Source organism: Oenanthe melanoleuca, chromosome 23 (assembly GCF_029582105.1).
Source record: "Oenanthe melanoleuca isolate GR-GAL-2019-014 chromosome 23, OMel1.0, whole genome shotgun sequence".
NCBI classification, from domain to species: Eukaryota; Metazoa; Chordata; class Aves; order Passeriformes; family Muscicapidae; genus Oenanthe; species Oenanthe melanoleuca.
In genome coordinates this window covers 1,136,510-1,164,255 of record NC_079356.1, presented here as the reverse complement: position 1 = coordinate 1,164,255, position 27,746 = coordinate 1,136,510, and the positions used below count along the sequence as shown (strand labels likewise).

The 27,746-nt window shown below is 48.7% G+C and overlaps 1 protein-coding gene across 2 annotated transcripts in view; it reads right to left on the bottom strand.

Moving 5' to 3' along the window:
- Positions 1-27,746, bottom strand: part of HIVEP3 (HIVEP zinc finger 3) — a 185,039-nt gene that overhangs the window by 108,371 nt on the left and 48,922 nt on the right. The gene's annotated exons all lie outside the window — the stretch shown is intronic.

Here is a 27,746-nt window from a genome sequence, read left to right as displayed (position 1 = left end):
TTTGGCTTTATCTTTATCTTTTAGGCATTTTTTTCCCTGTGCTCTCCTCTCCTCACTAGCAACCAAATCATTTAGGAGGAACAGAACTGCAGAGTTTCCTTTGCACGTGGAATGAGAGACACAAAGATGAGGCACAGGAGCCTGGCTGGTGCTGGGGTTTCTGCTTCTCCTAAAACCAGACCCTAAGTGCAAATTCAACCCCATCCTGAGTAATTCAGAGCTGGGAGTGCAAATTCAACCCCATCCTGAGTAATTCCCACACCTCCCACTGCCCCAGGCTGCTCCCAATGCCCAGCCTGGCCTTGGGCAGGGGCAGGATGAGCCAGAACATCCCTGGATGCAGAGAACAAGGGCAGGATGAGGAAGCTGCCCCAGGGCACCATCACTGAAGATGTCTCTGGCCCCAAGGACGGTGGCCCCAGGCATGGGGACACTGCAAGGGTGGCAGAGGTGGCATCCCTGTGGTGGCCTGGAGCATCCTGCGTGGCTGAGTGGGATCAGGAATGCAAGAGGAGCAGGAGGAGTCACTGCAGAACTTCATCCACAGCCAGACCTGGGGGTTAGCAACCCCGTGGCAGCGAGGGGAGGCAGAGCTGTGTCCCTGTGTCCCCCCTGGGAGGTGACAGACACAGGCAGCTCTGCACCAGTGTGCCCACAGCTCCATCCAAACTGGATTTCCTGACATCCTCCCGCGGGGGAGCTGAACCAGGGGAGCAGCAGCTGGGGTGATCCCTGCTCGGCTGCTTCCCTCTTCCCAGCCCTGCCTCTCCTGCCCCTTTCCCCCACTGCCACTCCCCTGCTCAGCAGGGCTGCCAACCCTGCCCCAAATCCGAGCTTTTCTGCCCCAAATCCGAGTTTTTCTGCCCCAAATCCAGGAGAGCACGCACTGCTGCTGTCCCCCAAATCCGAGCTTTTCTGCACAAATCCGGGAGGGCAAGCACTGCTACTGTCCCCCAAATCCGAGCTTTCCTGCCCCAAATCCGACTTTTTCTGCCCCAAACCCGGGAGGGCACGCACTGCTGCTGTCCCCTGTCCCTGTCCCACCCTGTGGTGCCCGTGCGGCTCGGGGAAGGCAGGCATGAAAAACTGGATCCGGCACAGCGCTGCTCTACTTTACCTCCTGCACTGCTTGGAAAACATTTGGAGGGAGCCAGGCGGGACGCGCTCACATTCCAGCTCCAGAAATAGCTCGGCTCTGCAGAGCTCCAGAGCTGCCTTGGAGCTCCTCAGCCTCTCCCTGTGCAGGGAGCAGCCCCAGGGAGGGAGAGCGGGGCTCCCGACCCCGGGATGGATCCCGCGGGGAAAGGCAGAGCAGAATCCCGCATCCCGGATGGATTCCTTGGGGAAAGGCAGAGCAGAGCTCCTGATCCCGGGATGGATCCCGTGGGGAAAGGCAGAGCAGAATCCCGCATCCCGGGATGGATTCAGTGAGGAAAGGCAGAGCAGAGCTCCTGATCCCGGGATGGATGATTTCAGGATCCATGAAACACCAGCACAGCACCAAACCCTTCCTGACTGTCTTTTTCCAATTTTTCTATCATTTATCCACACTTTTTACCCATCATTCTTGATTTAAAGTTCTGGTTTTTTGGAGGTGGGGAGAGCCCCAAAGCCCCTTTCCCTCCTGGACTGCAGCCCCACGGAGGTTCTTCGGATGCTGACAGAGCCCAGGATCCATTAAAACACCAGCACAGCACCAAACCTTTTTTACTATCTTTTCACACTTCTTCTGTCATTAATCCACACTTTTTATCCATCATTCTTGATTTAAAGCCCTGGTTTTTTGGAGGTGGGGAGAGCCCCAAAGCCCCTTTCCCTTCTGGACTGCAGCCCCACAGGGGTGCTTTGGATGCTGACAGAGCCCAGGATCCAGAAAACACCAGCACAGCACCAAACTCTTTTTTACTATCTTTTCACACATTTTCTGTCATTAATCCGCACTTTTTACCCATCATTCCTGATTTAAAGCCCTGTTTTTTTGGAGGTGGGGTGTTGCAGTGTGTTTCTTTGCCCCAGGGCAGCCCTTTCCCTCCTGGACCGCAGCCCCGCCGAGGTGCTTCGGATGCTGGCAAAGCCCAGGTTCCATCCCAACTCCGGGCTGGTCGTTATGGCAACCCAGCCCGTGTGTCTGTGTGTGCCTGGAGCAGCTCCAGCCCGGGTTGTCACTGGCAACACGAGCCCCTCCCAGCCCGGCGACATCCCCGCCCGCCCGGTGGCACCTGCAGGCAGCAGAGATGTCCTGAGGTGTCCCCGCGCTCCTCCGGGGGGATTTTCACCCTCCTGGCTGCCCCACCTGAACCCAGCTCGTGGCTCCATCCCAAACAGATGGTGCTGAGGAAGGGCCAAGAATCATCCGAGCCCCTGTGAGAGGGCTGAGCCCTGCCCGGAGCCCAGCAGCAGCAGATGGCCAAGGCAGGGAGCAGAGCTGGGGTGGAGGTGCCCACCAGAGCCGTGGGGCTGCCGGCGCTGGGATGTGGCACAAAGCAGCCCCAGGGCAGGGCCGGGACTGCCTGGAAATCTGGGTTTGCCTTGGAATGACAGAAAAACATCACAGCTCGGGGAGAGCCCCAAGGCAGCTCCTTCCCTCCTGGACTGCAGCTCCAGGGATCTGACAGAGCCCAGGATCCCTGAAACACCAGCACAGAACCAAGCCCTGTCTAAGACTCTTCTTCCACCATTAATCCACAGTTTTTGCCCTTCATTCCTGATTTAAGGCTCTGGATTTTTGTTGGTAGGGGGACAAACAGAGCCCAGGATCCATCAAAACACCAACACAGCACCAAACCCTTGGGACTCTCTTCTCCCCCTTCTTTACCCCCTCCCTTTTCCACCTCTCTTTTCCCTAACTCACACTATTTGCTCATCATTCTGGATTTAAAGCTCTGGTTTTTTGGAGGTGGGGAGAGCCCCAAAGCCCCTTTCCCTCCTGGACTGCAGCCCCACTGAGGTGCTTTGGATGCTGACAGAGCCCAGGATCCACAAAACACCAGCACAGCACCAAGCCCTGTGTCACTCTTCTCCCTCTAAGACTCTTCCTCCACCATTAATCCACACTTTTTGCCCTTCATTCCTGATTTTAGGCTCTGGTTTTCTGTTGGGAGAGAGACAAACAGAGCTTGGGATCTATGAAAAAACCAACACAGCACCAAACCCCGTGGGACTCTTTTCCCCACTAAATCTCTTTTTCCATCATTACTCCACACTTTTTGCCCTTCATTCTTGATTTTGAAAGATCAGCCCTCACGTTCTTCCAGCTCTGTCAATGCCCCCAACAAAATCTCCATCAGAATAGGAAAAAAGGGAGAAAAAAAAAGATAAAAAAATAGGGAAGAGCAACCACAGAGCCAACTGCAGAAATAAGAGCAGGGCAAAATCCCAGGAAAGCAGCAATGCTGTTACATAAAAGTGTTCAGAGCAACTTTTGGGATGCTGGGCTCGCCCCAGGCTGCTCTGGAACCCAGAAGATCAATGAGAAGGCACAGCAGAATCAGCTCGTCAGCCCTCCACATGTTTTTTTGGCCAAATGTCTCAGGGTGATGCTGTGGAACCTTCTCTGCACAGGAATCTAAACCCAAAACTCTTCTCTGCCCATTTAGGGTGAAGGTTTTCTGCTAAAAGATGTGGTCAAACCCCATGTTCAGTTCTCAGGATTCTGGAAACACTGATCTCTTTGGAGAAGTTAAAGAAGAAAAAGCTGCATGTTTCATTTAAGTCCAAAAAAAGAAAAAGAAAAAAAAAAAAAAAAAAAAAGGAAAAGAGAAAAAAAAAAGTGTGAGGGAATAAAAACCTGCAAATAATTGACGGGTGGAAACGCCAGATTGAAAAGAAATTTCTGGGGAGTTGTGTTTTGCTAATGAGGCAGGTTGTGGGAAGCAGAATTCAGCCTGAGAATCACAAAAGCAAAGTGCCAGGGAGGAGAAGGGACACTGAGGGGGGACAGTGCCCTGGGGACAGCGTGGCAGGGCCAGGATGGGTCCCTGGGCTGATTTCATTTCCTCTTCCCTCTGGTTTCCAACAGCCCCATTCCCAGCACGTTCCTGAGGGAAAAGCTGATTTTTTCTCCATTCTCTCTCCAGCAGCTCCTGGCCCTGTGTCCCAAAGGAGCCCAGTGACACGCAGCAGGACACAGACACCCTCTGGAATTGCCTTTTCCAGCAGGAATTTCACCTGCATTGGCACAGACAGCAAACCCAGCCTGAGGGCAGTGTGTCCTGCTGTTCCCAGTGTCCCCCCTTTTCCCAACTGGAAAAAGGAGGAATGTGGCTCACACCCTTTAGCGCCACAAGCTCAGCTGCAACTCAATTAAAACAAATAATTTGATTATTTCTAATAATTTAGTTCAAACTCTCTTTCCTGACTTTCTCCATGCATTAATTCCCAACACAAACAAACCTTATAGGGAGATTCATCTCCAGGAAAAAATCCCCCCTGAGCCCCCAAATCCTCTCAGGCCCCTGAGCAGCCCTGGGAAGGGCAGGGATGTGCCAGGAATGCAGGTGGAACATCCCTGCAGCACTGGGGAGCTCCTGGGGGGCTTTGGGGAAATCCCTGGGGACACAGAGCTGGGAAGGGGCTGCTCCAGGGGCAGGGAGGGATGCTCCAAACCCTGCTCAGCTTGTAGGGAATGAGGTGAAGAGAAGCAAAACACCAGAGAAACAAATTTCTTGCTGTTCTACAGGCTGATATTCACTCTTCTGCCAAATAAACCCAAAACTCACCATCAGCAGGACCCCAGATGATAAATCAGCACCCCAAAAGCACCCAGCTCTCATGAGGAGCTCCTGGGCACAGCTGAGAGGGGGATTGGGGTGACCTGGGAGTGCCAGGAGATGAGAACATCACTGAAGGAGATGTGGAGAGGTGTCTGCACACCCAAAACCTCCTTCAAACCGGGCACTTCAGAACAGCTCCCCCAAATTCAACACTGTGACCCCCAAGCTACAGGGACACCTTGGGAACCTCTCCACACACAAACCTGCCCTAAAAGTGGATTTTGTCCCTCTCTGGGACACCTTGGAAAGGTCTTCCCACAGAAATCTACCCTAAAAGTGGATTTTTAGAAAAATGGGGTTTTTCAGGGAAATGGGATTTTTCAGGGAGATGGGGATTTTAAGGAAATGGGATCTTTCAGGGAGATGGGTTTTACAGGGAGATGGGATTTTCGGGGAGATGGGGTTTTTTAGAGATGGGATTTTTCAGGGAAATGGGATTTTTCAGGGAGATGGGTTTTACAGGGAGATGGGATTTTCAGGGAGATGGGTTTTGTAGGGAGATGGGATCTTTCAGGGAAATGGGATTTTTCAGGGAGATGGGGTTTTTCAGGGGGAGCAGAGCAGTGCCTGGCTCACTCTGAGCCCATCCAGAGCCCAGCTTTGGGAAGGATTTTGCTGCTGCCTCGAAAATAAACCAGAGGAAGAGCCAAGTTCACATCCAGCTCTGAGGAGCTGAGCTCTTCCAGCTCCTCCCCGTGCCAAGAGCTTTGCAGAATCCAAGGCTGAGTTATTCCCTGGGAGGATACACTGGGAAAACTCCTGAGGTTGCAAAAGCCACTTTAATCCAATCACACATCTGGAAAACCTAAACTTGCCATTTCCCAGGGGTAATATTTGAGACTAATTTAGAATTTAGGGAGTAAAAGTGGGGTGGGAGCCCAGTTTTCCTATTTAAGTGGGAAAAAAGATGCAGGGAAATGTCACAGATGACTCTGGCAGGGCTACATGGGAGCCTCTGGAATTTGGTGACAAAAATCAAAGGAATGAGAGAGGAAAGATTCCCTGAAGGCTGATCCTGATGGGCTTTCACCTTCCCCTCACAAAATGTAAATAAATGTAAAACTTCCAGTGTGCTGAGCTAAATTATCATCTCTAAATGATTCCAGTGTTTTCCAAGCCCACTCGTTGCTTCTTGGGAATGATTTCACTGCCATGAAGTCAGGGATGAATGGGAATGTTACTCATGGAAAACACAGCTCGTTCATAACTTTATTTTAGACACTTAAATCAGCCAGGATCAGCTCAGTCCGACTGGAATAATAATTTTAGCAGCAGAGTCAGAAAAGCAAATGCAAAATCAATGCCTCACCCCAAGTAAAAACTCCCCTCCAGAACCTTCTCAGCTCCATGCTCCAGCTGGAAATTTGTCATGGCAGAAGTCCTGGATTTGGGGAAGGGGATCTTTACAGCTCCCATGAGAATTGGGCAAATTGGCTCAGAGTCACACGAGCCTGAAAATCCTCACCTGCACTGGGGGCTCCGGGCTCGGCTCCCTCCGGCTCTCCCACACCTGGATTTGGGACACGGCTCCAGGGAGGCACCAGGCTGCTGCCCTGCTTCCCAAAAATGCAAAAGTTCATCTGTATGGCTGAATTTCGACCACTTTTCACTGTGTTTTTATGGGAAAAAAAAAAAAAAATTCCTATCCCTAGAAGTGCCCAAGGCCAGGTTGGACAGGCTGGGAGCAGCTGGGACAGTGGGAGGTGTCCCTGGGGTGGCACTGGGTGGGATTTAAGGTCCCTCCCAACCCAAACCATTTTGGGATTCTCTGAAACAAGGAGAAAATGCCATGGCCCCTTAAGGAGGGGCTCAGGAACACTTTTCACGTGCTCCTGCAGCAAGCCCTGGGAGTGCCACGATTTCCAGCGGCTCCAGAATTGAGCAACGGCTCCCATTGATCTGGAGAGGGAGGCAAATAAAATCCAGCACTCAGGCAAATAAGGTGGAGGGGAAATTGCACAAGATCCTGGCACAGCTGGGACTCCAGGGCTGGGGTCAAAGCTGCCAAATGTCCCCCAGGCTGTGGCAGGAGCTGGGGGGGTTTTGCCAGGTCCTGCTGCTGGCCCAGCTCTCCACAGGACTCCTGGATTTCTACACGGCTGTGGGAATGAGAAAATTGAGTTCTGGACCCCCAGAAACTGTCCCTGGAACTATGGAATCATGGAGTCACTGAGCTGGGATGAACATCTGAGATCTTTGGGTCCAACCCTCAGCCCAGCCCCAGCACTATGGTCATGACCTCAAGTGCCTCACCCATGGGTTTGTTGAATACTCAGGATGGTGATGCCACCATCCAAGGCCTGACCATGTTTCCCATGAAGAAATTTTTCCTAAAATCCAACCAGAAGTTCTTTTGGTGCAGCCTGAACCTGTTCCAGAGGCCACTGTCCCAGCAGGGGACACGTTTCCCTGCTCTGGGCAGGGTTCACACCTGGGCAGGGGCTCTGCCCTCCCAAAGCACCAGCACAGCACAGGTTTTGTGTCTCCCCAAAATGTTGTGACACCCAAATTTTCTCATCAAGCTGTGGCAGCCCCTGGATCCCTGGCAGTGCCCAAGGCCAGGCTGGACATTGGGGCTGGAGCAGCCTGGGACAGTGGGAGGTGTCCCTGGAGTGGCACTGGGTGGGATTTTAGGTCCCTTCCAACCAAAACCATTCCAGGATTCCTCATCTCACAACAAACAACCTGATGAATGACAGAACCACACCATTAATTAGATTGGAAAACACCTCCAAGATCATCAAATCTGTGCCTGATCTTGTCCCCAGCCCAGAGCTCTCAGTGCCACATTCAGGAATCCCTTGGGCACTTCCAGGGATGGGGACTCCAAACCTCCCTGGGCAGTTCCAGTGCCTGAACACCTTTTCCATGGGGAAATTTTCCCCAGTATCCCACCTGGATCTCCCCTGAGCTGTTCCCTCTGCTCCTGTCCCTGTTCCTGTTCCCAGAGCCCGACCCCCCCAGTGTCCCCTCCTGTCAGGGAGTTGTGCAGAGCCACAAGGGCCCCTGAGCCTCCTTTTCTCCAGGCTGAGCCCCTTCCCAGCTCCCTCAGCCTCTCCTGGGGCTCAGACCCTTCCCAGCTCCATTCCCTGCCCTGGACTCTCTCCAGCCCCTCAGTGTCCCTGTCACAGCTCAGTGCCACCCCTGGTCTGTCCCAGCAGCAGGGCAGGAACATCCCCAAGGATGAATGGGAATGTTCCTGGTGCTGCAGCCAACACAGCTCAGCCTCTGTTTGCTTTTCCTAAAAAATCATGGGAAGGGAGGGACGAGCTTTAATTAAAGGAGGTTTATTTGCAGAGCTGAGGAGTGCCAAGATTGTGGCTGGCCCCACGACCTTGATTTATCCCATTATGTTCAAAAATTGGGATTTACATCCATGAAAAGGTTATTTTTCCTTTCTTTTTGTGTATTTTTTCGGTCTCCTTCTGCTCCTGGGTGAACAAGCCAAGAAACTCAGGCCAGTGCTGTGATATCAGCAAGGTCGACCCATTATCTCCAATACCTTAATGTAACTTTAATATTGTTTTCATGCAATTGCACTGAAATTGTCAGATAATCAAGTTCAAATGGGACTATTCCTCCTCCTCAGCAGCAGTGCATTGTCCTTAAAAGCACCAAACCAATTCCTGACTGGCAGAGGGTGGATGGATGGGCCTTGGATAAATTCAGGATTTTAACCCTTCCACTGCACAGACTGAGAATTGCATTAAAATCTGGTGTGGCTACTAATTATAAAACCCAGCAATTAACTGCCCAGAGCTCAGGTGTTGCCCACAGCCCCTTGTATTTCCTATTTTTATCCCCTGTATTTCCCATTTTTGTCCCCTGTATTTCCCATTTTTGTTCCCTGTATTTCCCATTTTTTCCCCTTGTATTTCCCATTTTTGCCCCTTGTATTTCCCATTTTTGCCCCTTGTATTTCCCATTCCCAGCTCAGATGATGCCACGTGGCTCCATCCCAACACAATTTCAATTCCCTGTGTGCCAGGATTTGCAGAATTTCTCTGTCTGCAGCTACAAAGTCACACCTGACGGCCCTCAGCTTCTGTATGGCTGAATTCAGACCACTTTCCACTGAGTTTTTATGGAAAAAATATTAATTTTTTATCCCTGGAAGTGTCTCAGGCCAGGTTGGGCAGGGTTTGGAGCAGCCTGGGACAGTGGAAGGTGTCCCTGTCCATGGCAGGGGTGGAATGGGATGGGATTTATGGTCCCTCCCAACCCAAACCATTTTGGGATTCTCTGAGAGGAGGAGAAAAGCAGTGGCACAAAGTGTTGCCCGTCCTTTAGTGCCTTCCATTCAAGATGGTGAATTAAAAATAACTTTTTGAACCCAGGCAAGGACAACTCAGTGAGGGCAAAGTACTGATAAGAACAGGGATGGGTTCATCTCAGACCAGTCCAGAATGATTTTATAACAATTTTTATAATGATTTTTATAATAATTTTTATCCCTTGGTAATAGTCAGTGTGGGCTATAAATGTCCTACAGAAAATGTTGAGTTATAAAATATTTGGGTGTTTCCCCAAGGATTCTGCCGTGTTTTCCACACCCTAAAATCCCCTCCTCTGGCTCCTGCCTCATTCTCATCTTCCTCTGCTCAGATCTCAAATCACTGGAATATTCCTTCACCCCAGCCAAGATTTTCCTTTTCCTGATGTTGGGCTCAGCCTTTCCACTTCCATCTAAAGCCTCCAAGTGCTTCCATCACCAGGAAAACCCAAATTCCTCTGCAGAGAGTGCCCCAGGGCAGGGGAGGGAGCGGTCCCAGCCCCGGGGCTGCTGCCGGGTGGGATTTTTATCTCTGGCATTTATCCCCTCTTTCCTGCGTGTCAGGAGCCGCGTTTAAACTCGGTTTTAACTCCTCTGCAGCGCCAGCAATGAGTGGCACCGCCTGGGGAAGGCCGGAGCGAAGAGAAGCGCTAAATAAACCTGTCAGGGAGATGCTGAAGAGCTCAATCCATCACCCAAATCAGCTCCCAGCACACCCAAACCTTTCCAAAACCTTTTCATCTCCCCTTCTTTCCATTCTCAATGTTTGCCAAGGCCCAGTGTCTGTAAAGCTGGATAGGCAATATTCCCTTTTCTTTATAAATAATGGTAATGACCCTTCTCAGTGTAAGCCCGGGCTCCTTTTCACAGAAAACAAGGAAAAGAGGAGGAGAAAAGAAGAGGCAGCCTGCCAGGGATCCGAGTGCTTCAGGAGCTGACAAAAGACAAGAGAATTTGGGCTGGGTTTCTTTTTTTTTGTTAATAATAATTAAAAGAAAGAAGCAGCTTTGCTGCTGAATTCACAAGTTGTTATGGGAACTGGCAGCACAGATGATGCCCCAAAGGAGCTCTGAGCGGAGTCTGGAGGATCTGCAGGGATAAAAATGTCACACAAATGTCTGTAAGGGGCAGATCTCACCTGAATTAGGCTGTGGAACACCTCTGGCAGTGCCCAGGGTGAGCCAGCACCCAGCCATGGCCCGGGCACCACAGCACACCCAAAATGTGGGGCTGTGGTGCCCAGGGAGAGTTTGAGACCCAAATCCCTGCCCCAGATCTCACTGTGCTCTCAGTGTGGATTTCCCTTCACCCCAGCCATGATTTTCCCTGTCCTGATGTTGGGCTCAGCCTTTCCACTCCCGTCTGAAGCCTCCAAGTGCTTCCATCACCAGGAAAAACCAAATTCCTCTGCAGAGAAATTCCCAGGGCAGGGGTGGGAGCGGTCCCAGCCCCAGGGAGAGGATCCCTCTCCCTGTGCTCGTTTATTTTTGACAACACCTTAATTTACCACACATTTTCTGAGACCTGTGGGCTTGGAAGTGACCTGGCTCAGAGCTGGGCAGTGGAACCAGGAGGAGTTTGGGATGCTGGAAGTGAGGAGAACACGAGGAACAGGTTTTTATCTCTTTAGGAAGCAGCTGAGGCTGTCACCTCTGTACAATTTCCACCACCCAGCCCTCCTGCCCAGCCTCCTTTGGCATGGAAGGAGGGGATGTGAGGGCTGGGGAAGGACTGACCCCTTCTGCCCCAAATCCTTCTGTTCCCAGCTGCTTCCACCTCGGTGCTGGACAAGCTTTGTGCAGCTCTGCACAGACACAGGAATGCTGGAAGTGCTCAAAGCCCAGAGTTTTCCAGGAATGGAGACAGCAAAATCCTCTAGGGTGTTCTCAGAAAGGGAAAGTTTAATTTATGAACACCCTCGTGCCTCTGAGGGGCTGGAGAGAGTCCAGGGCAGGGAATGGGGCTGGGGAAGGGGCTGAGCCCCAGGAGAGGCTGAGGGAGCTGGGAAGGGGCTCAGCCTGGAGAAAAGGAGGCTCAGGGGCCCTTGTGGCTCTGCACAACTCCCTGACAGGAGGGGACACTGGGGGGGTCGGGCTCTGGGAACAGGAACAGGGACAGGAGCAGAGGGAACGGCTCAGGCTGGGCAGGGGAGGCTCAGGGTGGGCACAGCAGGAATTTCCCCATGGAAAGGGTGGGCAGGGACTGGAACTGCCCAGGGGGTTTGGATCCCCATCCCTGGAGTGTCAAAAACCTGTAGATGTGGCTCTCGAGGACAGGGTTTAGCTGGGATTCAGGTGAAGGTTGGATTGGATGATCCTGGAGGTCTCTTCCAACCTCAGTAATTCTGTATTTTCACTTTTAAAGGGGATTTACACCTTGGTGGCACAGAAGAGTTTGTACTGCACTGGTCAGAGCTAAACCTTGGCTTTACCCATAAACACTGGATTTATAGGCAAGGCATAAATGCAGCTAAATTTGGGATTTCAGCCATTCCACAGCAGTTTCTGCCTCAGGGGGTGTTTGCAGATCACAGAAGCTGCTCCAGGCCAGGTCAGGGATATTCCCCAGTGACCCACAATGGCTCAGTCACAGCACCACAGACAGGGCACAGACACCCCTCAGTGACCCCTCAGTGACCCCACAGTGACCCCACAACGACCCCAGAGCACCCAGAGCCTGCCAGGGCACAAGTGACACATCCATGGATGGAAATAGGGCAGGGAAGAGGCAGATCCAGGGACAAGGCTGAGATCCTGGAGCTCAGCACAGCCCAGAGCCATCCCCAGCCTTGGTGAGATTTCCAGGAAAACACAAAAAAGGGTTGAGGGGAGAGCAGGGCCCAGTCCCACATCCCTGAAGCTGAGGTTTTGATGCCCTGGGGTGGGAATGAGCTCCCTCATCTCCCACCTCCCCCAAACCGGGCTGTCCTCACCCTGAGCTGGGCAGGGGCAGCCATGACCCCAACCCACTTTTATTTTGTCCATCTGAATCACCCACAGCTTAAATTCGGGTCAGAAATCAGCTGTGGGGCTGTGCCTTCAGTCCCACCTCAGTGTCTGTGCCTTCCCCTTCCCCTTCCCATCCCGTCCCATCCCATCCCATCCCATCCCATCCCATCCCATCCCATCCCATCCCATCCCATCCCATCCCATCCCATCCCATCCCATCCCATCCCATCCCATCCCATCCCATCCCATCCCATCCCATCCCATCCCATCCCTGTGCTATTTTCCCAGCTGTTTATTTAATTTTATTTTCCCAGCTGTTTTATTTTCCCAGCTGTCCTTTCAGCCTGTGCCAGGAGAGGGCTCTGGGTCTCCTTCCCCTCTGAAACCTCCAGCACTCCAAAAATTACAGGTCTATCCAACAAGCACGAAAAGAAACATTTCCTGCACCAGAATCATTGGAGAAGCCCCTTGACTCGCTCAGAAGATTGAAAACTCGTTTGTGAGATTTTTTTTCCTGCACTAAAAGACTTTTCCTGGAGTTTGGGAGAAGGAGAGAACCCAGGATCTGACCACAGGAGCTGCAGTTTGCATTCACCTCCTGATTTTGTGGACTCTCCTGCCAAGTGTCTGGGTGCTCTTCCAGAGGCAGTAAAACCTGGCCCTTGCTGCTCTGCAGAAGCACTTCAGGGCCTGAGGAGCTCTGCTCTCAATTCCAGCTTCATTCTGAGGGAAAAGCAATTTTCTCAGCATTTGCTGGGTTTCCTCTTTGTCCTCTGCTCCACCTCCAGCAGCAGATCCAGCTCCCTCCCAGAGTCCCAGAATTATGAGCAGACAGAATTTTGTGTTCTGAGTATAAGCAAAAAAACCCCAGATTTTTTTTTTTTATTAAGAAAATAACATTTGTGGAGAAGGAAAGCTAATGGACCAAAGATGCTCCACAAATTATCCAGTTTTATATGAAAATTGATGGAATCAATAAAAAATCCCTGCAGGGACACCTGGAACCTGCCAGTGAGACCTGGAACCTGCAATTGAGGACACCTGGCACATGCAGGGACACCTGGAACATGCAGGGACACCTGGAACCTACAAGGACACCTGGAACCTGCCAGGAACACTTGGAACCTGCCGGGACACCTGGAACATGCCAGTGACACCTGGAACCTGAAGGGACACCTGGAACCTGCAGGGACACCTGGAACCTGAAGGGACACCTGGAACCTGCAGGGACACCTGGAACATCCCAGGAACACCTGGAACCTGCCAGGAACACCTGGAACCTGCAGCTGGGGACACCTGGAACCTTCAAGGGACACCTGGAACCTAAAGGGACACCTGGAACCTGAAGGGACACCTGGAACCTTCCAGGAACACCTGGAACCTGCAGGGACACCTGGAACATGCCAGTGACACCTGGACCCTGCAGCTTGGGACAGGCTGGGGACATTTTTTCTCCCCTGGCAAAGCCTGGGGATGAGCTCAGGCAGGCAGGACCCCAGGGGACGGGTGGGAATCACCAACCCAACACCAATTTTCTCATTCCCTGCAGCAAACCCACAACTCCAGGCGCTATTTCATGGATGTGACAGCGAGCAAAAGCTGTGAGATGATCAGAATAACATTTGTTAAATTAACTCCAGCCTAGACCCGGCTCTCTCCAAGACCTTTAACACCACCTGAGTCACCTTCATTTACTGAGGGAGCATTTTCTCCCCTGATTTGCTCCCAATTCCCTTTTTTTTTTTTTTTTAGGGGTGGTTTTTTTTGTTTTGTTTTGTTTTGTTTTTTGTTTTGTTTTTTTTTTCCAGAGGAAAACCAGGGGAGCTGGGGGGCAGGAGGCTGAGGGAAGGCAGCGCTGCTCAGCAGCCACCCACATGCTCTCCTAATTCATCAGCGCACAAAGCCAGCTCTTTGTCTCCTCCTGCCATTCATTCCCGGTGAGATATCGCTCCCAGGAATCACAGCCTGCCCAGCCAGGGGGGGGGGATAACAAAAAAAAGACAAAACCCATCAGACTTAGCGCCATTGTCACAAACTGCTCCTTTAAAAAAAAAAAATTTTAAAAAAATGTATATATGGCAAAGATCCAGCCTGAACACCCTCTCCAAACTCAGAGTTAATTTTGGCCGCAAACAGAGAAAATAAAAATCCTAATTCCTTAGGAATGATGCAGAAGGGATACCCACAGCTCGAAGTTGTTTTAACCTCTGGATCTTCAAATACTTTGCTTTTCTCAGCTTAATTCCCCACGCGTGGCTGGGCAGCCCTGAAGGGGTTAATCCCACCATTGTTTTAATTGGCTCAACAATTGGCCTCCCGCCACTTCCTCCGGGAGATTATTCCAGGATCTAATCGAAAGCAGTGCCAGAAAGTATTTTCCTGAGAGCCCGTGCCAGAGGAAACACTCTGGGAATAGATAAGGGCCCGAGTTCCAGCGGGATCAAATATTGCAATTATTGTAATTATCGCAATTACTGCCCTGCCTGGCCCAGGCTGCGCTCGCACTTCCCACCCTGCAGCACCCCGGGAATCACAAGGGATGGGAAAACTCCCTAAAAACCTCGGGAATCACAAGGGATGGGAAAACTCCCTAAAAACCTTGGGAATCACAAGGGATGGGAAGACTCCCTAAAAACTCAGATTGGGCAAATGAAGGGAAACAAGGAAAAATAAAACTCAGCGCCTGACTCTCTGTGGTGTCACTCAGCAAAGACAAAATCCAGGTCCTGATCGCTTCTATATTCACTTTTTGTGGGGTTTTTTTCATTTTATTTTTAATTGTTTTAAGATGTCTGAGCAGCTGAGATAAATCTCCTGCCTTTTGCTAAAATTTAACCACTAAAAGTTGCATCACTCCGTGGGAATGAGCTCAAATCCACACCCAGCCAGGATGAAAAACCTCATTTTGTGTTTTGCTTTTTGCTGGCACTTTTTGGACAACAAAACCAACAAAAACTCTATGTGAAAAATAAACCAATGAATAAATAAATAGGTAAATAAATAAATGAAATAACTTGTGGAGGTTGAAGTGAGACAGAAATGCACATTAAGGGGATGAAGCTGCTCTCACTCACAGCTCCTGAACTGAGCAAATTCCTCAGAGAAATCTTTTTTTTTTTTGTCCTGAAATACCCCTGACCTTTGATTTAGTCCCTGGGCATGGAGGGGGGATGCTCTGAGCAGTAAAAATACCTTGAAGACATCTCTGTGCAGCAGAATTTTTGGGATATCATTATTAATATTCAGGATTATTTTATCATTCTCTGCCCAATGATATCGCTATGAATGGGGCTGGGACCACACACACAGAGAAATAATCCATAAATAAATAATAACCCATAAATATATGCTCAGTTTGTCATCTGGCACTAAATATCCTTTTATATGTGGACATAAATATTAATTAAACACAAGTGGCAAAAGTGACATCACACAAGTGGCAGCTCAGCAGGGGCAGCAGCGAGACCCAAAAAGTGCTGGTACCCACAGAAAAATGGGAATTTCTGTCCCTGTGCACATGCTGGGTTATGATTATTGTGTTAATTGTATTTATTGCTATTTGATGTATTTATTGAGTTAATTGTGCTTATTGTATTTATTGCTACTTATTGTATTTATTGTGTTTATTGCTATTTAGTGTATTCTATGCACTGTGTTTCTTGTGTTTATTTATTGATAATTATTGTATTTATCCGATGTATTGTGTTTCTTGTGTTTTTTTTATTTATTAAATTAATTATTGCTCTCACTAATTATTTCTCTGTTCCTCACTAATTATGCCTCTGCCCCTGATTAATTTCTCTCCAAGCTGGGCTTTTGCTCAAGCACATCCTCCTCCTTCCTCTTGACCTTGAGGAGCCCCGGAAATCTGAACAAAACCAAGCCCTGGTGAAATTCAGAGGGGTTTTCCCTGCAGATCTCGTGGTTCTGTGCACATTTATTACAACCTGAGGTGTTTTATGTCAGTTCCTGGCTCAGGTCATCCATGAAACAGCAGAAGAGCAAACAGTGTGAGGGTTGGGGTTTTTTTACAAGGGTTTTATGAGGAGTTGTTCCCTTATAATGCTCCAAAAGAGGGATATTGTGGTTCTACCTCAATGCCAGATTGAGAATGGATGATTTTATTTATAAGGTGAACGTGGGTTAATGGTTGGACTTGAGGATCTTAGAAATCTTTTCCAACCTTGGTATTTCTGATTCTGTCACCCTCAGAAGGGGTTTTCACATTAGATATCAGGATTGGGTTTTTTCCTGCAGGATTGGTCAGACATTGAAATAAACTTCTCAGGGAAGTGGTGGAGCCCTATCCCTGGAAGTGTTCAAGAATGAACTGGATGTGACACTGGGGATATGGTATAGGGTGATTTTAGGATGGTTTTAGGATGGTTTTAAAGTGATTTTAGGGTGGTTTTAGGTTGATTTTAGGGTGGTTTTAGGGTGGTTTTAGGATGGTTTTAGGATGGTTTTATAGTGATTTTAGGATGGTTTTATAGTGATTTAAGGGTGGTTTTAGGATTCTTTTATAGTGATTTTATGGTGATTTTAGGGTGATTTTGGGGTGCTTGGGGTGGTGCTGGTGAGAGTTGGACATCAGGAACCCTCCCCACCCCTGGCCTGGTGAGATCAGCATTATCCCTGCACACACCAGAGTTCATTTGATGGGAGTGATCATTTAATCCTAAAAAATCCTTTCCTTGAGGTTGGAAAAGACCTCTAAGACCCCAAATCAACCCCCCATTTACCCCACACCACGAAATAGAGGAATGATTCCCTGTTATCCATCTGGCACTGAGGTAAAACCACAATATCCCTGTTTTGAAGTTGGACTCAAGGATCTTGGAGGCCTGGGATGATCCTGTGATTTCCTGACCATTCCCTGAGCAATTCCTGGAAGAAATTGTCAGCAGTTCCTGGAGGGAATGATGAGGAAAAGCTGATTCAGAGAACAGCAGGGAACAGCTGGATGATCTCACCCAGAGCATCCAAACCTGCTCCCAGCTCCCACCACTGCCCTGGACCTGTGGAAAAACAGAATTCCAAGAATTCCAAGCTTTCTGCACACACAGGAGAGGCATCAATGTTCAAGTTGAGATTTTTTTTTTTGCTGCCTCGAGGTTTGGCACCTCAGCATAGGAGCAGCAGTGTCAGAATCACACGATTTTCACAATCCACAGACATTTTCTGCAAATGAGGTCATTTCCATGGCAGGGAGATGTTTGTTCCCAGAAAATATCCCAGGCTGGCCGTGGTTTTAATTCATTTTTCTTCTTAGTTTTAATTTGGGTTGTGGTCTTTAATTTCTACAGATGGTTGGTGCTGGTATCTGGTAGATCAATAGCAGTGTCTTCACTGGGTGTTATTTAACCAAGCAGGCAGTTCACTAATTACAAAGACATTTAATCAGCCTGTGTCACTCCTAAAAAACCTGTATTTTAAAAACCATTTCAACACCACACATAAAGTATCCACCCTAATATTTGTGAAAAGCCAATACCATAATATGTATTTATAATATTAATCAACTTCTAAAGGGCCTACTTGAAATTTTTGCAGGAAATCCCTCCTGTGCTCACCTTCCCCACCCTGACAGAGCCAAACAAAGGCTGCCCTTGTCCCCTGCCCTCCCTGGGCTGCTTCCCACGGGGCTGGGACATGATTCCAACATCCCTGTTGTGAATTTTTGGTGGATAACACCCAGTGAAGACACCTGCTACTGATACACCAGCTACCAGCACTGACTGTCTGTAGAAATTAAAGACCACAACCCAAATTAAGACTGAAAAGAAAAGCAAATTAAAGCCACAGCCAAGAAACACACATGCTCTAAAAAGGCAAACTCAATTGTAAAACAATTCCTAAAATATGGAAAATAGTTTATAGAAAAGTTTAAAAATATGTCATAGGTCTGTGAATATGTAAGGGACTGATGAATTTAAGGGGTGTCTCCAAAACACTCCAAAACACAAGCACCCACCGTTATAACCTTTTGTTTTACTTTTTGTCTCTCATTGTCCTTTATCAAACCTTTCAAACTCTACAAGGAAAGTGAAGCTGGTTTCTCACCATGCCCCAGCTGCTGTTTGAGGAGCAGAAGGAGTTTTTGACACGGTGATGTGAGAAGGGGGAGCAGAGGAAGCCGGCCCTGCTATAATTAGAAGTTTTTGCCGCCCCCGAGGGCGGCTGCTCTGCCCACGCCTTTCATCACCAGTGGGTGCTCGGCTAAATTTACCTCCTGTCAGAAGGGCTTGACTCGAGCTTGACACAGAAAACCCCACCAGGATGTGGTGAGCGAGAGGGGAAGTTCACAACTGACATCATTTGGAGGCCCAGCTGAAACTCAGATGATTTTTTTTTTTTTCTGTGTGCAAGATAGTCATTTGAATAAAATTAAAAAAAAAAAAAAAAAAAAAAAAAAAAAAAAAAAAAAGATAAAATAAAAGGGAAGCAGAGAACTGCATTCTTCAGGGAAAAGAAAAAAAAAAAAAAAAAAAGAGTTCTGATGTTCATTGAGCAATGAATTCCCAGAGGAAAGGAGGAAATTCCCAGTGGAGGAAAATCCCAGTGTGGCCACCCTGGCACGGAGCTGATGGAATGGCCCAGCGCAGGTCACACAGGTGACCCCAGAGTCCCCTCCCTTCCCCTGGGCCAGGGCCAGCCTGGGAAACACCAGGAAAGGCTGTGCTTCTCACACTGAGGCTCCCAAAAGTGTCCCCAGCACTGCACCAGCCTCCAGCAGAGCAGGACAATCCCCTCCTCTCATTCTCTTTTCCCTGTTTTTCTCTTCCTTCTCCTTCTCTCAGTGACCCTCTGGCCCTGAAGGATCCACACCCACACAGGCTGACTCTTGTTTTATCCCTCAATATGAACTCAGAGCAGTGCCAAGGTGCTGAACCTGAGGAGCAACTTCCTGAGATCCTCCAGTAGAGAAAAAGAAATTTTAAGTGACCCCACAGTCTTTTGGGTGATGCACAAAATATCTGCCAATGACAGAGGGGGAGGAAAGTCCTGGGAGAGGGGAAACCATCAGAATATTCCCAAATTTCAGAACTTTTACACACAGCAGACACCCCAGGGAAAAGCACCACACTCCATCCCTGAGTGCCTGGAGCAGGGATTAACAATGAAGGGGATACTAAGGCTTGGCAGAGGAAACATTCATTAAAAATAAAATAAAAATCACACTAATTCACATTTTTAATGTGTGAAAGAAATCTCAGCACTTTGCAGCCCACCCGAGGGTGGATCCAGCAGGGCACTGAAGCTGCTGCTCTGCAGCCCCCCAGGAGCCAATGATCCAGGCAGGACCCACAAATTCTCTCTGGGGCACCCCAAAAATCAGTTGGAGTGACCCTCTGAGTGCAGCCATCACTCAGGAGAGATCATAAAACCATCACCTTGCTGTTGTTGGCTTAACTTTGAATGTTCATGAGTTTATTATTCCATCATTTTCTTATCCCAGTTTTCTGTCCCTGCATGGCCACAGAAAGAACAATTCCACTTGGAAGGCCTGTGAACCAGCAAGAGGAAATTGTGCAGCCTCAGATACACCAAATTAAGAAGCCCTGGAAGTCACAGTGCCTTGGCTTTGTTCATAATTCAATTAAAATCAATGAGATCAGCAGAACTTGTTCATTTTCCACTTTTGTTCTCATTTGATCTCGGCCTTCCCGGATCTCTCAGGATTCCAGGAAGGGAGCTCACAGATCTCAGCCTTCCCAACCTCATTCCTACAAGGCCAGGGAGACAGTTCTGGACAGGAAAAGCATCCCTGGTGCTCTGTGTCTCATTTCCACCCCCAAACCACCAGGCTGGGACCTGGAGCTGCCAAGTCAGAGATGATTCTCAGCTTCCCCCAGGAACCTCCATCCCACACAGGGAATCCTGGCTCCTTTTCCCCCAGCCTGCCCCACATCCACGCCCTGCAAAGTGTCCCCAGCTGCTTCCCAGCTTTTGTCCTTGACAAAATTCCATCTTGACATCCAATCCTGGCACTTCCAGCACCTCCCCTTCCACCTCCTCCCTCTTCAGGGCATCAAACTCATCTCTGCTTTCAGGGCCACCCCCAGCCCGAGCTGGCACTGCTGGGTTTGCTGCTCCAAGGTCAAATCCCTGTCTTCAGGATGTGAGGAAATCTCCACTGGTAGCAGCAGTGCCACCAAAAATCCCTGGATTTGTATCTCCTGCTTGGTGAAATCCAAGATTTTTAAAGGTGGAGTTGAGGATGGGGCATGACTTAAATACAGTGGGAAAAGAGACAGCACAGATGTGGTCCCCTGACAGTTATTTATAAATAAAATATTTTCTTCAATATGTTTTCAGCAGGTTCAAAAACTCAGCTTATCACAGAATTAAGGAAATTCTCAGTACCCACCACCCTCTGTAGAGATTTGGAGGTGGAAATTAGGGAGAGCAAGACCAAATTTCCAGTGGAGATCTCTACAAACTCTGCAAATCACCCTCACACACACCTTTCCTTGTGACAACAACGATTTTCTGTCCTCCCATGAGGCACTTGAGGCCTTTGGGAAGTGCCTGTGCTGAATTTTCTCCCTCTTTGCAAGAATGGGGATGTGGAATATTCCCTGCTCCTCATCTGGCTCAGGAGAAGTTGCCCAAGGATAAAAAATCCAACTCCAGAATTTTAAAGCCAAATCAGATGCGAGCAGCGAAGTCATCTGAGGGTTTGGGGTTTACCTGGAAGGCATCAACCCCTTTGCATTTTAATTAATTAGCACTTCATCAAGCTTCACCTCAAGCTACCTGGAAACCCAAGGGCAGAAATATTTGCTGAGGAGCAGCCAGGAGGGCTGGGAGGGGCAGGAGTGGAGATAAATCCCGGCACGTTCCCAAAATTCTGGTCTGGCAGCACTGCTTGGGTTGGGATGCAGGGCTTGGATTTTTTGGCTTCCCTCAAAAGTCTCCAGACTTGGGGCTTTCCAGGCAGCCAGCAACAAGCTCCAGGGCTGCATCATCCCAAAAAAACACCAGGATACAGGTGGAAAGGAACATTTCCAGGGCATGCATTTGGCAGATAAGCATCAGGCCTTGCCTCACCCAGCCCTTCTCCTGGTTTCCTACAGGGCTAAATTGGAGTCACAGCTCCCCAAAGGAGCAGCCTGGGAAGGCCTGGAGCACTCTGCCTTCGAAATAAACACTGAGGTGTTTTATTTCATCTGATTTATTCTGATTTTATGCTGAATGCAGGGTAATGAGAGTGCAGTGGGACGGGGAATTCACCACCCGACACAAACTGGGGGTGGAACTGGGCAAGTCCCAGCACAGGCACATCCCCACAGCCTCTGGGTGCTGCCCTTCTGAAATCCAAGGATTTTTAACATCCAAAAGTCAGAAAATCAGAAAAGTTCACAAAAAGATGGAGCTTCTCAAACAGAAAATTGATTTGTACTTGGAATTCAAAGCAGGTGGAGGGAGGTGATTCCCCCTCTCTGCTCTGCCCTGTGAGAGCCCCACCTGGAATGCTGGGAACAGCTGTGGTGTTCTGGACAAGGAGAACTTGGAATTGCTGGACAAAACCAGAGGAAGGCACAGAGCTGACAGGGAGTGGGAGAAATTCACCTGTGGAGAGCTGGGGGTGACACCTGGAGAGGAGAAGCTCCAGGAGAGCTCAGAGCCCCTGGCAGGGCCTGAAGGGGCTCCAGGAGAGCTCAGAGGGACTGGGGACAAGGATGGAGGGACAGGACACAGGGAATGGCCTCAAATGGAAAGTGGAGATTTTGGGAATGGGATATTGGGAAGGAATTCCCGTCTGGGAGGGTGGGCAGGGCTGGGATGGAATTGCCAGAGCAGCTGTGGCTGCCCCTGGATCCCTGGCAGTGCCCAAGGCCAGGCTGGACAAGGGGACAGTGGGAGATGTCCCTGGGGGTGGCACTGGGTGGGATTTCAGGTCCCTTCCAAAACCAGTCCAAAAAAAAGACACAAATCCTGATTTTCAGGAGCTAAGAACCACCAGGATTTGAAGCAAGAAAAGAGTTTAATTCCCCCGGACCAGATTTCTCTGAGCCAGATTCTGCCTTTCTGCACCCAAACCAAAACACAAAACCAGCCCAAAAAAGACACAAACTCTGATTTTCAAACACCACCAGGATTTGAAAGAAGTTTCAGCCTTTCTTGAGCACATTTTTATAGCAATGAAAAATTCTCTGAGCCAAATTCTGCCTTTCTGCACCCAAACCAAGTCCCAAAACCAGTCCAAAAAAGACACAAACCCTGACTTTCAGGAGCCAGACCCCAGGACTTGAAGGTTCTAAGTGTTTAGGACATATCAGGGATCCACAGCCCAGGGGATCCATGGAGCTCTGGAAGCAAATCCCAGGAAATTCCTGGAGGTGAATTTGTCGAATCAAAGTCTACTGGAGATTCAAAGGGCCATTTCCATCAAGTGATTTAAAACAGATTTTAGGGTTCAGGTCAGACCCAGTGGGTTGGGTTGATGTGACCAGAAATATGAATTCTGTTACTATCTGTTGGAGCCCTGTGGGGCAGTGACCCTGATCTCCTGGCACATATTATCTGTTAATGGGCCATCTTTAAACCAGCTGGGCAATCATCTTTATCTTTCCACAGCCCATCCTCCCTCCAGGAGATATCTCCTGTTAATGGCCAGTGAGTCCCAGGGCATGACTGATAAAATTCCATCATCCCACTGGGAGATGCTCCAGCCAGGGGAGGAGCCAAACATTTCCTACCTAGATAAAAACAGATTTGGAACATCAGAGCAGCCTTTTCCACTGGTTTCTAGAGGACAAGAGCTACCAGCATCAGTGCCAGGATTTCTGCTGGATCACTGCTTCAACAAGACCAATTCATCCAGGCTGCTACCACCACCCTAACCAGTGGGGTGTCTAGTTGTATTCAGTGGTTTCTCTTTTGTACTATTGCATGTATTTTATTTTCTCTCTATTTTTTTTTTTCCTATTAAATTGTATTTCTAACTTGGAGTCTCTCACTGGTTTTGCTCTCAAAACCATCACACTCAGCTGGCCAGAAAACTGACCAAGAGCAAAGGAGAGCTCTGTCCTGCTGCCCACTGCAGACAGCACAGTCTGTGAGAAGGATGCAGGGGAGCAAGTGCAGTCCCTGATAACAACTCTGCACCTCTTCTCTCCCCCTTCACTCCTGGAACCAGTCTGAAAGCTGCAGAACTCAATATTCAACGTCAACAGAACAGGTGATCGGGATACAAGCCTCATAAGGTCACCCCAAGACAGCACAGAAAGCTCCAAACTCCCAGGTTTCTGGGTTCCAAAAAGGGATATTTTTTCCCTGCCCATATGGACCCGAGCTCCAGGGAGCAGCTGGGGCTGGCAGATGGATGCCAGGGCCATGCCGGGAGCGTGAGACGGGCACAGGAAAACCTCAGGCTGCAAATGCCCGGAGCTGGAGCCCTGCCTGAGGCTCCAGGACAGCGATTCCCGATGGAATAAACGCAGTAAATAACACCAGCAGCACCTGGGTTACACATGGAGTCAGGAATTGTGAAATAGAAAAAAAAAAGAGACCAAAAAATGGACATTTCAAATGGTTTTCAGTTTACAAGGAGGAGTTTGCATCCATAGAGGGAGAAATCCAGAGACTAGCCCTGAAAAATGACCAAAAAATTGGTTTTCCAAGGGTTTCCACATTTTAATGTAGCTATTTGCATCCACAGAGTGAGGAATTGTGAGGACAGCAAAAAATGACCAAAAAATCTACTTTTCAATGGGTTTTCCCTTTAAAAGGAGGTGTTTTCTTCCAGGTATTCCAAGATTATGCTGGACAGCCCTAATTCCTGATGGATAAATAACACCAGCAGCATCTGAGTTGGACACTGAGTAAGGAATTGTGAAAACAAAGGAAAAAATAATACTAAAAATGGACTTTTCAATGGGTTTTCACACTTTAAAGTAGCTGATTAAGAAATTTTGAGAGCAGCAAAAATAGATTAAAAATGGGCATTTAAAAGGGTTTTCAGTTAAAAAGGACCTGTTTGCATCCAGATATTCCAAGATTCTGCAGGACAGCCCTAATTCCTGATGGATAAATAACACCAGCAGCACCTGGGTGATATGTGCAGTAAGGAATCGTGAGAGCAGCCCAGAAAAATTACTCAAAAATGGACTTTTCACAGGGTTTTTACATTTTAAATCAAAGTTTCACCCTTATCTCTGTGTCACATATTATCTGCTCATGGGCCATCTTTAAACCAGCTGGGCAATCATCTTTATCTTTCCCACAGCCCATCCTCCCTCCAGGAGATATCTCCTGTTAATGGCCAGTGAGTCCCAGGGCATGACTGATAAAATTCCATCATCCCACTGGGAGATGCTTCAACCAGGGGAGGAGCCAAACATTTCCTACCCAGATAAAAACTGAGATTTTGGACACCAAGGAACCTTCTTCCCACTGGATTCCAGAGGAAAACCAGACCTTTGCACATCATCCCTGGAGCTTCAGAGGAAACTGCACCTTCTCCAGGAGCACTGCTCCAGCTGAACCACATCTGCCCCTGCAGGAGGATGCAGCCACCATTGAATGGGACTGTGCCAACACCCTGACTGACTGACGGGTGTCAGCTTGGATTCTGACTCTGGCAGGGTTTGGGATTGTTCTGTGTAATACTGCATTTCTATTTTAATTTTCATAGTAAAGAACTGTTATTCCTAATTCCCATATCTTTGCCTGAGAGCCCCTTAATTTCAAAATGATAATAATTTGGAGGGAGGGGTTTACATTCTCCTTTTCAAAGAGAAGCTCCTGCCTTTATTGGCAGATACCTGTCCTCCAGACCAGGACAGGCTGCAAACCAAGGTTGGATGGAGCGTGGAGTGGACGGTTCCCCCTCACATTCCCCAGCGCTGCTTGCTCCATCTATATAAATAAAGCATTTTAAATTTTGCTGGATATTGAGACTTTTTGTTTCTCATTTCTAACACAGGGATCCAGGGAAGCTCAGCCCTGCCTTTCAGGAATGCCCAAGGGATGCTCCCAAAATGGGATTTCAGTGCTTGAAACCCACACAGGTCTCTTCATTTCCCGTGGCACACCTGGAGAAGGAGGTCTGGGAAGTTCCTGATGCTGAGCAGGAATTTCTGGACCACCCACAGGGATGAAAGGCAAAGACTCCTGAAAATAATCACTGATTGAACAACAAATATTTTCATCTGTGAATCAGCAGTGTGTGCACATTGGGAAAATGGGGAAAGAGCAGCAGAGATCCTGGTGGAGGAGAAATTTGGGAGTTTGATCCATTCCAGTCCTGGGGTTACAGATGAACTCAATTAAACCTAAAAAAAGCCAATTATTTAAGCTCCTCTTAGATTAAAAAAAAAAAAAAAAAAAAAAAAAAAAAAAAAAAAAAAAAAGAGGAGAGGAGAGGAGAGGAGAGGAGAGGAGAGGAGAGGAGAGGAGAGGAGAGGAGAGGAGAGGAGAGGAGAGGAGAGGAGAGGAGAGGAGAGGAGAGGAGAGGAGAGGAGAGGAGAGGAGAGGAGAGGAGAGGAGAGGAGAGGAGAGGAGAGGAGAGGAGAGGAGAGGAGAGGAGAGGAGAGGAGAGGAGAGGAGAGGAGAGGAGAGGAGAGGAGAGGGATCCTGTCCCTCTGGGATCGCGGTGGGGACAGATGGGCTGGGTCACCCTCCAGCAGCTCCTGATTTCCTGGGAGGCCTGGACAGGTGCCCAACCTTTAGACCATGAAATGAAGGAAAATCAATTCCTTTCTCAAGTGAAAAAAAAAAAAAAACAAAAATCAAAATGGCATTTTGAAGTTAGCATTTTTTATCTTCAAGTTTGCATATTGTGTGAGCTTTTTGTCAGGCCTTGAGAAGTTTTTATAAATCCATTTCCCACTTTCATAAATCCATTTCCCATTTTCATAAATCCATTTCCCATTTTCATAAATCCATTTCCCATTTTTATCAATCCATTTCCCACATGCCCCCAATGACACCAAGCCAGAACCACAGGAGCATCTTCACATTCCCTGCCCCTGCCTCACACCCACTGGAACATTTGTCCCCAAAACAGGAAAGGGAGGGCTGAGCTCATTCCCAAACACAAACACACCAAGGAAGAGGGAAAACCAAACTATTCCTCAGCTGGAAATTTCCCTTTCTCTCCCAGTTTGTTTTTTTCCAAGTCTCCACGTTGGAGCTGGGGAGTTTTTTGCAGTTTTTCAGTGTTTGTTAAACAAGGAAAAAGTGTCTTCCTTAAGGCCTGGCTTATTCCAGAGAATTTGGGAAAAGCACTTCCTTGGAGAGCAGCTCATTGTGCAGGAAAATGAAATTGGAGCAGGTGCTAAATCCTGGAGAGTCTCACAAGCATTTGTTGTGTCTTTTCCTGCAAAAGTTTTCCTTTCCCAGCCCCTCTGAGCAGGAATTCTCAGCTCCTGGAGTAGAGGGGCAACCCAGGCTGGAATTTCCTGTGTCGCCATCCCCAGGAGAGCACAAATCTCCTCCAGGGATCACCCAAGGGAGATTCCCAGAGGCTCCAGAGCTGCAAGGGAGGAGAAAAGAGCCGGGCTTGGAATTCTCTGCAGCCAGACTGGGAGGCACTGGGAGCACTGGGAGGCACTGGGAATAATGGGAAGCACTGGGAGCACTGGGAGCAGTGAGCACACGTGGAGTGAGGGGTGAGGAGGGCAGGGCTGTGCCTTCTGTGCCCTGCAGGGACTCCAGGAATTCCTCATCCCACGGATTCTGCATTTTGATTTTCCTCACGGTTTAAGGAGGCTCTGAGGAGCAGAATTCAGAATTCCCTTAAAACCAACCGGGAAGTGAAATGAAGGGTCCTGGCTGAGGAGGTGGCAGGGAGGTGGGGAAGGGACATGAAGTCAGAGGTGGGGAAGGGACATGAAATCAGCACAGGGAGGGAGCCCCGGGCTCCTCCCGCTGCCCTCTCCCTTTGGATTTTCATTCATGGATCGGGAATAAACCGCGCTGCCTTTCCAAACAGCACCGAGTCAAACATCAGGATTCTCCAGGAATCAAATGATAAAATCCAGCACTGCAGGCAGGCTGAAAGCTTTGTTTTCCTTTAAATTCCTCCTTGGTCCCTCCATAGGGAAATAGGAACTTTTGTGGGATTTCTGTGGCACAATTCCAGAAACTCCTGCAACGCTGGGGGAATTGTGGGTTGGATGGGGCTGGGAGAAGTCAGGAGTGGGGGAAATGTCCCTGCTCATGGCAGGGGCTTGGACAAACATCAGGGACAAGCTTTAAGGTCCCTTCCAACCCCAAACCATCCCAGGATTATGGGAATTGTGCCCTGAGTGTGAGGAGGAGAGGCTGGGCATGGACATCCCCTCACCTTCTCCACACCCCATGCTCCAGCAGGAGCAGAATTATTTGGGATGATTTTCATTCATTCCCGTCCCTCTGGATGAGCAGAGGGTGCTGGGGCTGCTCTCCTGGTGTTGGAGTCAGTGAGTCAGGGATCTCTCTGAATTCTTCAGAGAGAAATCAGAGTGCAGGGGTTGAATTAAAGCCTTTGCACGGGTTGAAGTATATTAAACACTCACACATAAAGTAGAAGTAAGTCAGTAAGTTTAGTAGGAGCTGAAGTGCTTTTAGTAAGTAAAAGGTTTAGATTCCACAGCAGCAGTGTGAGTTCTAGTGAAGGTTGAAACACACTGATATCTTCAGTAGAGGCTCCAGGCCCACAGTTGTAGACAGGACTTAGAGCTATAGTAAGAGTATTGCTGACATTTTTCACATAGAACAAGATAGATTGTATGTGTAATTCTATACGTTACCTGGTGTGTT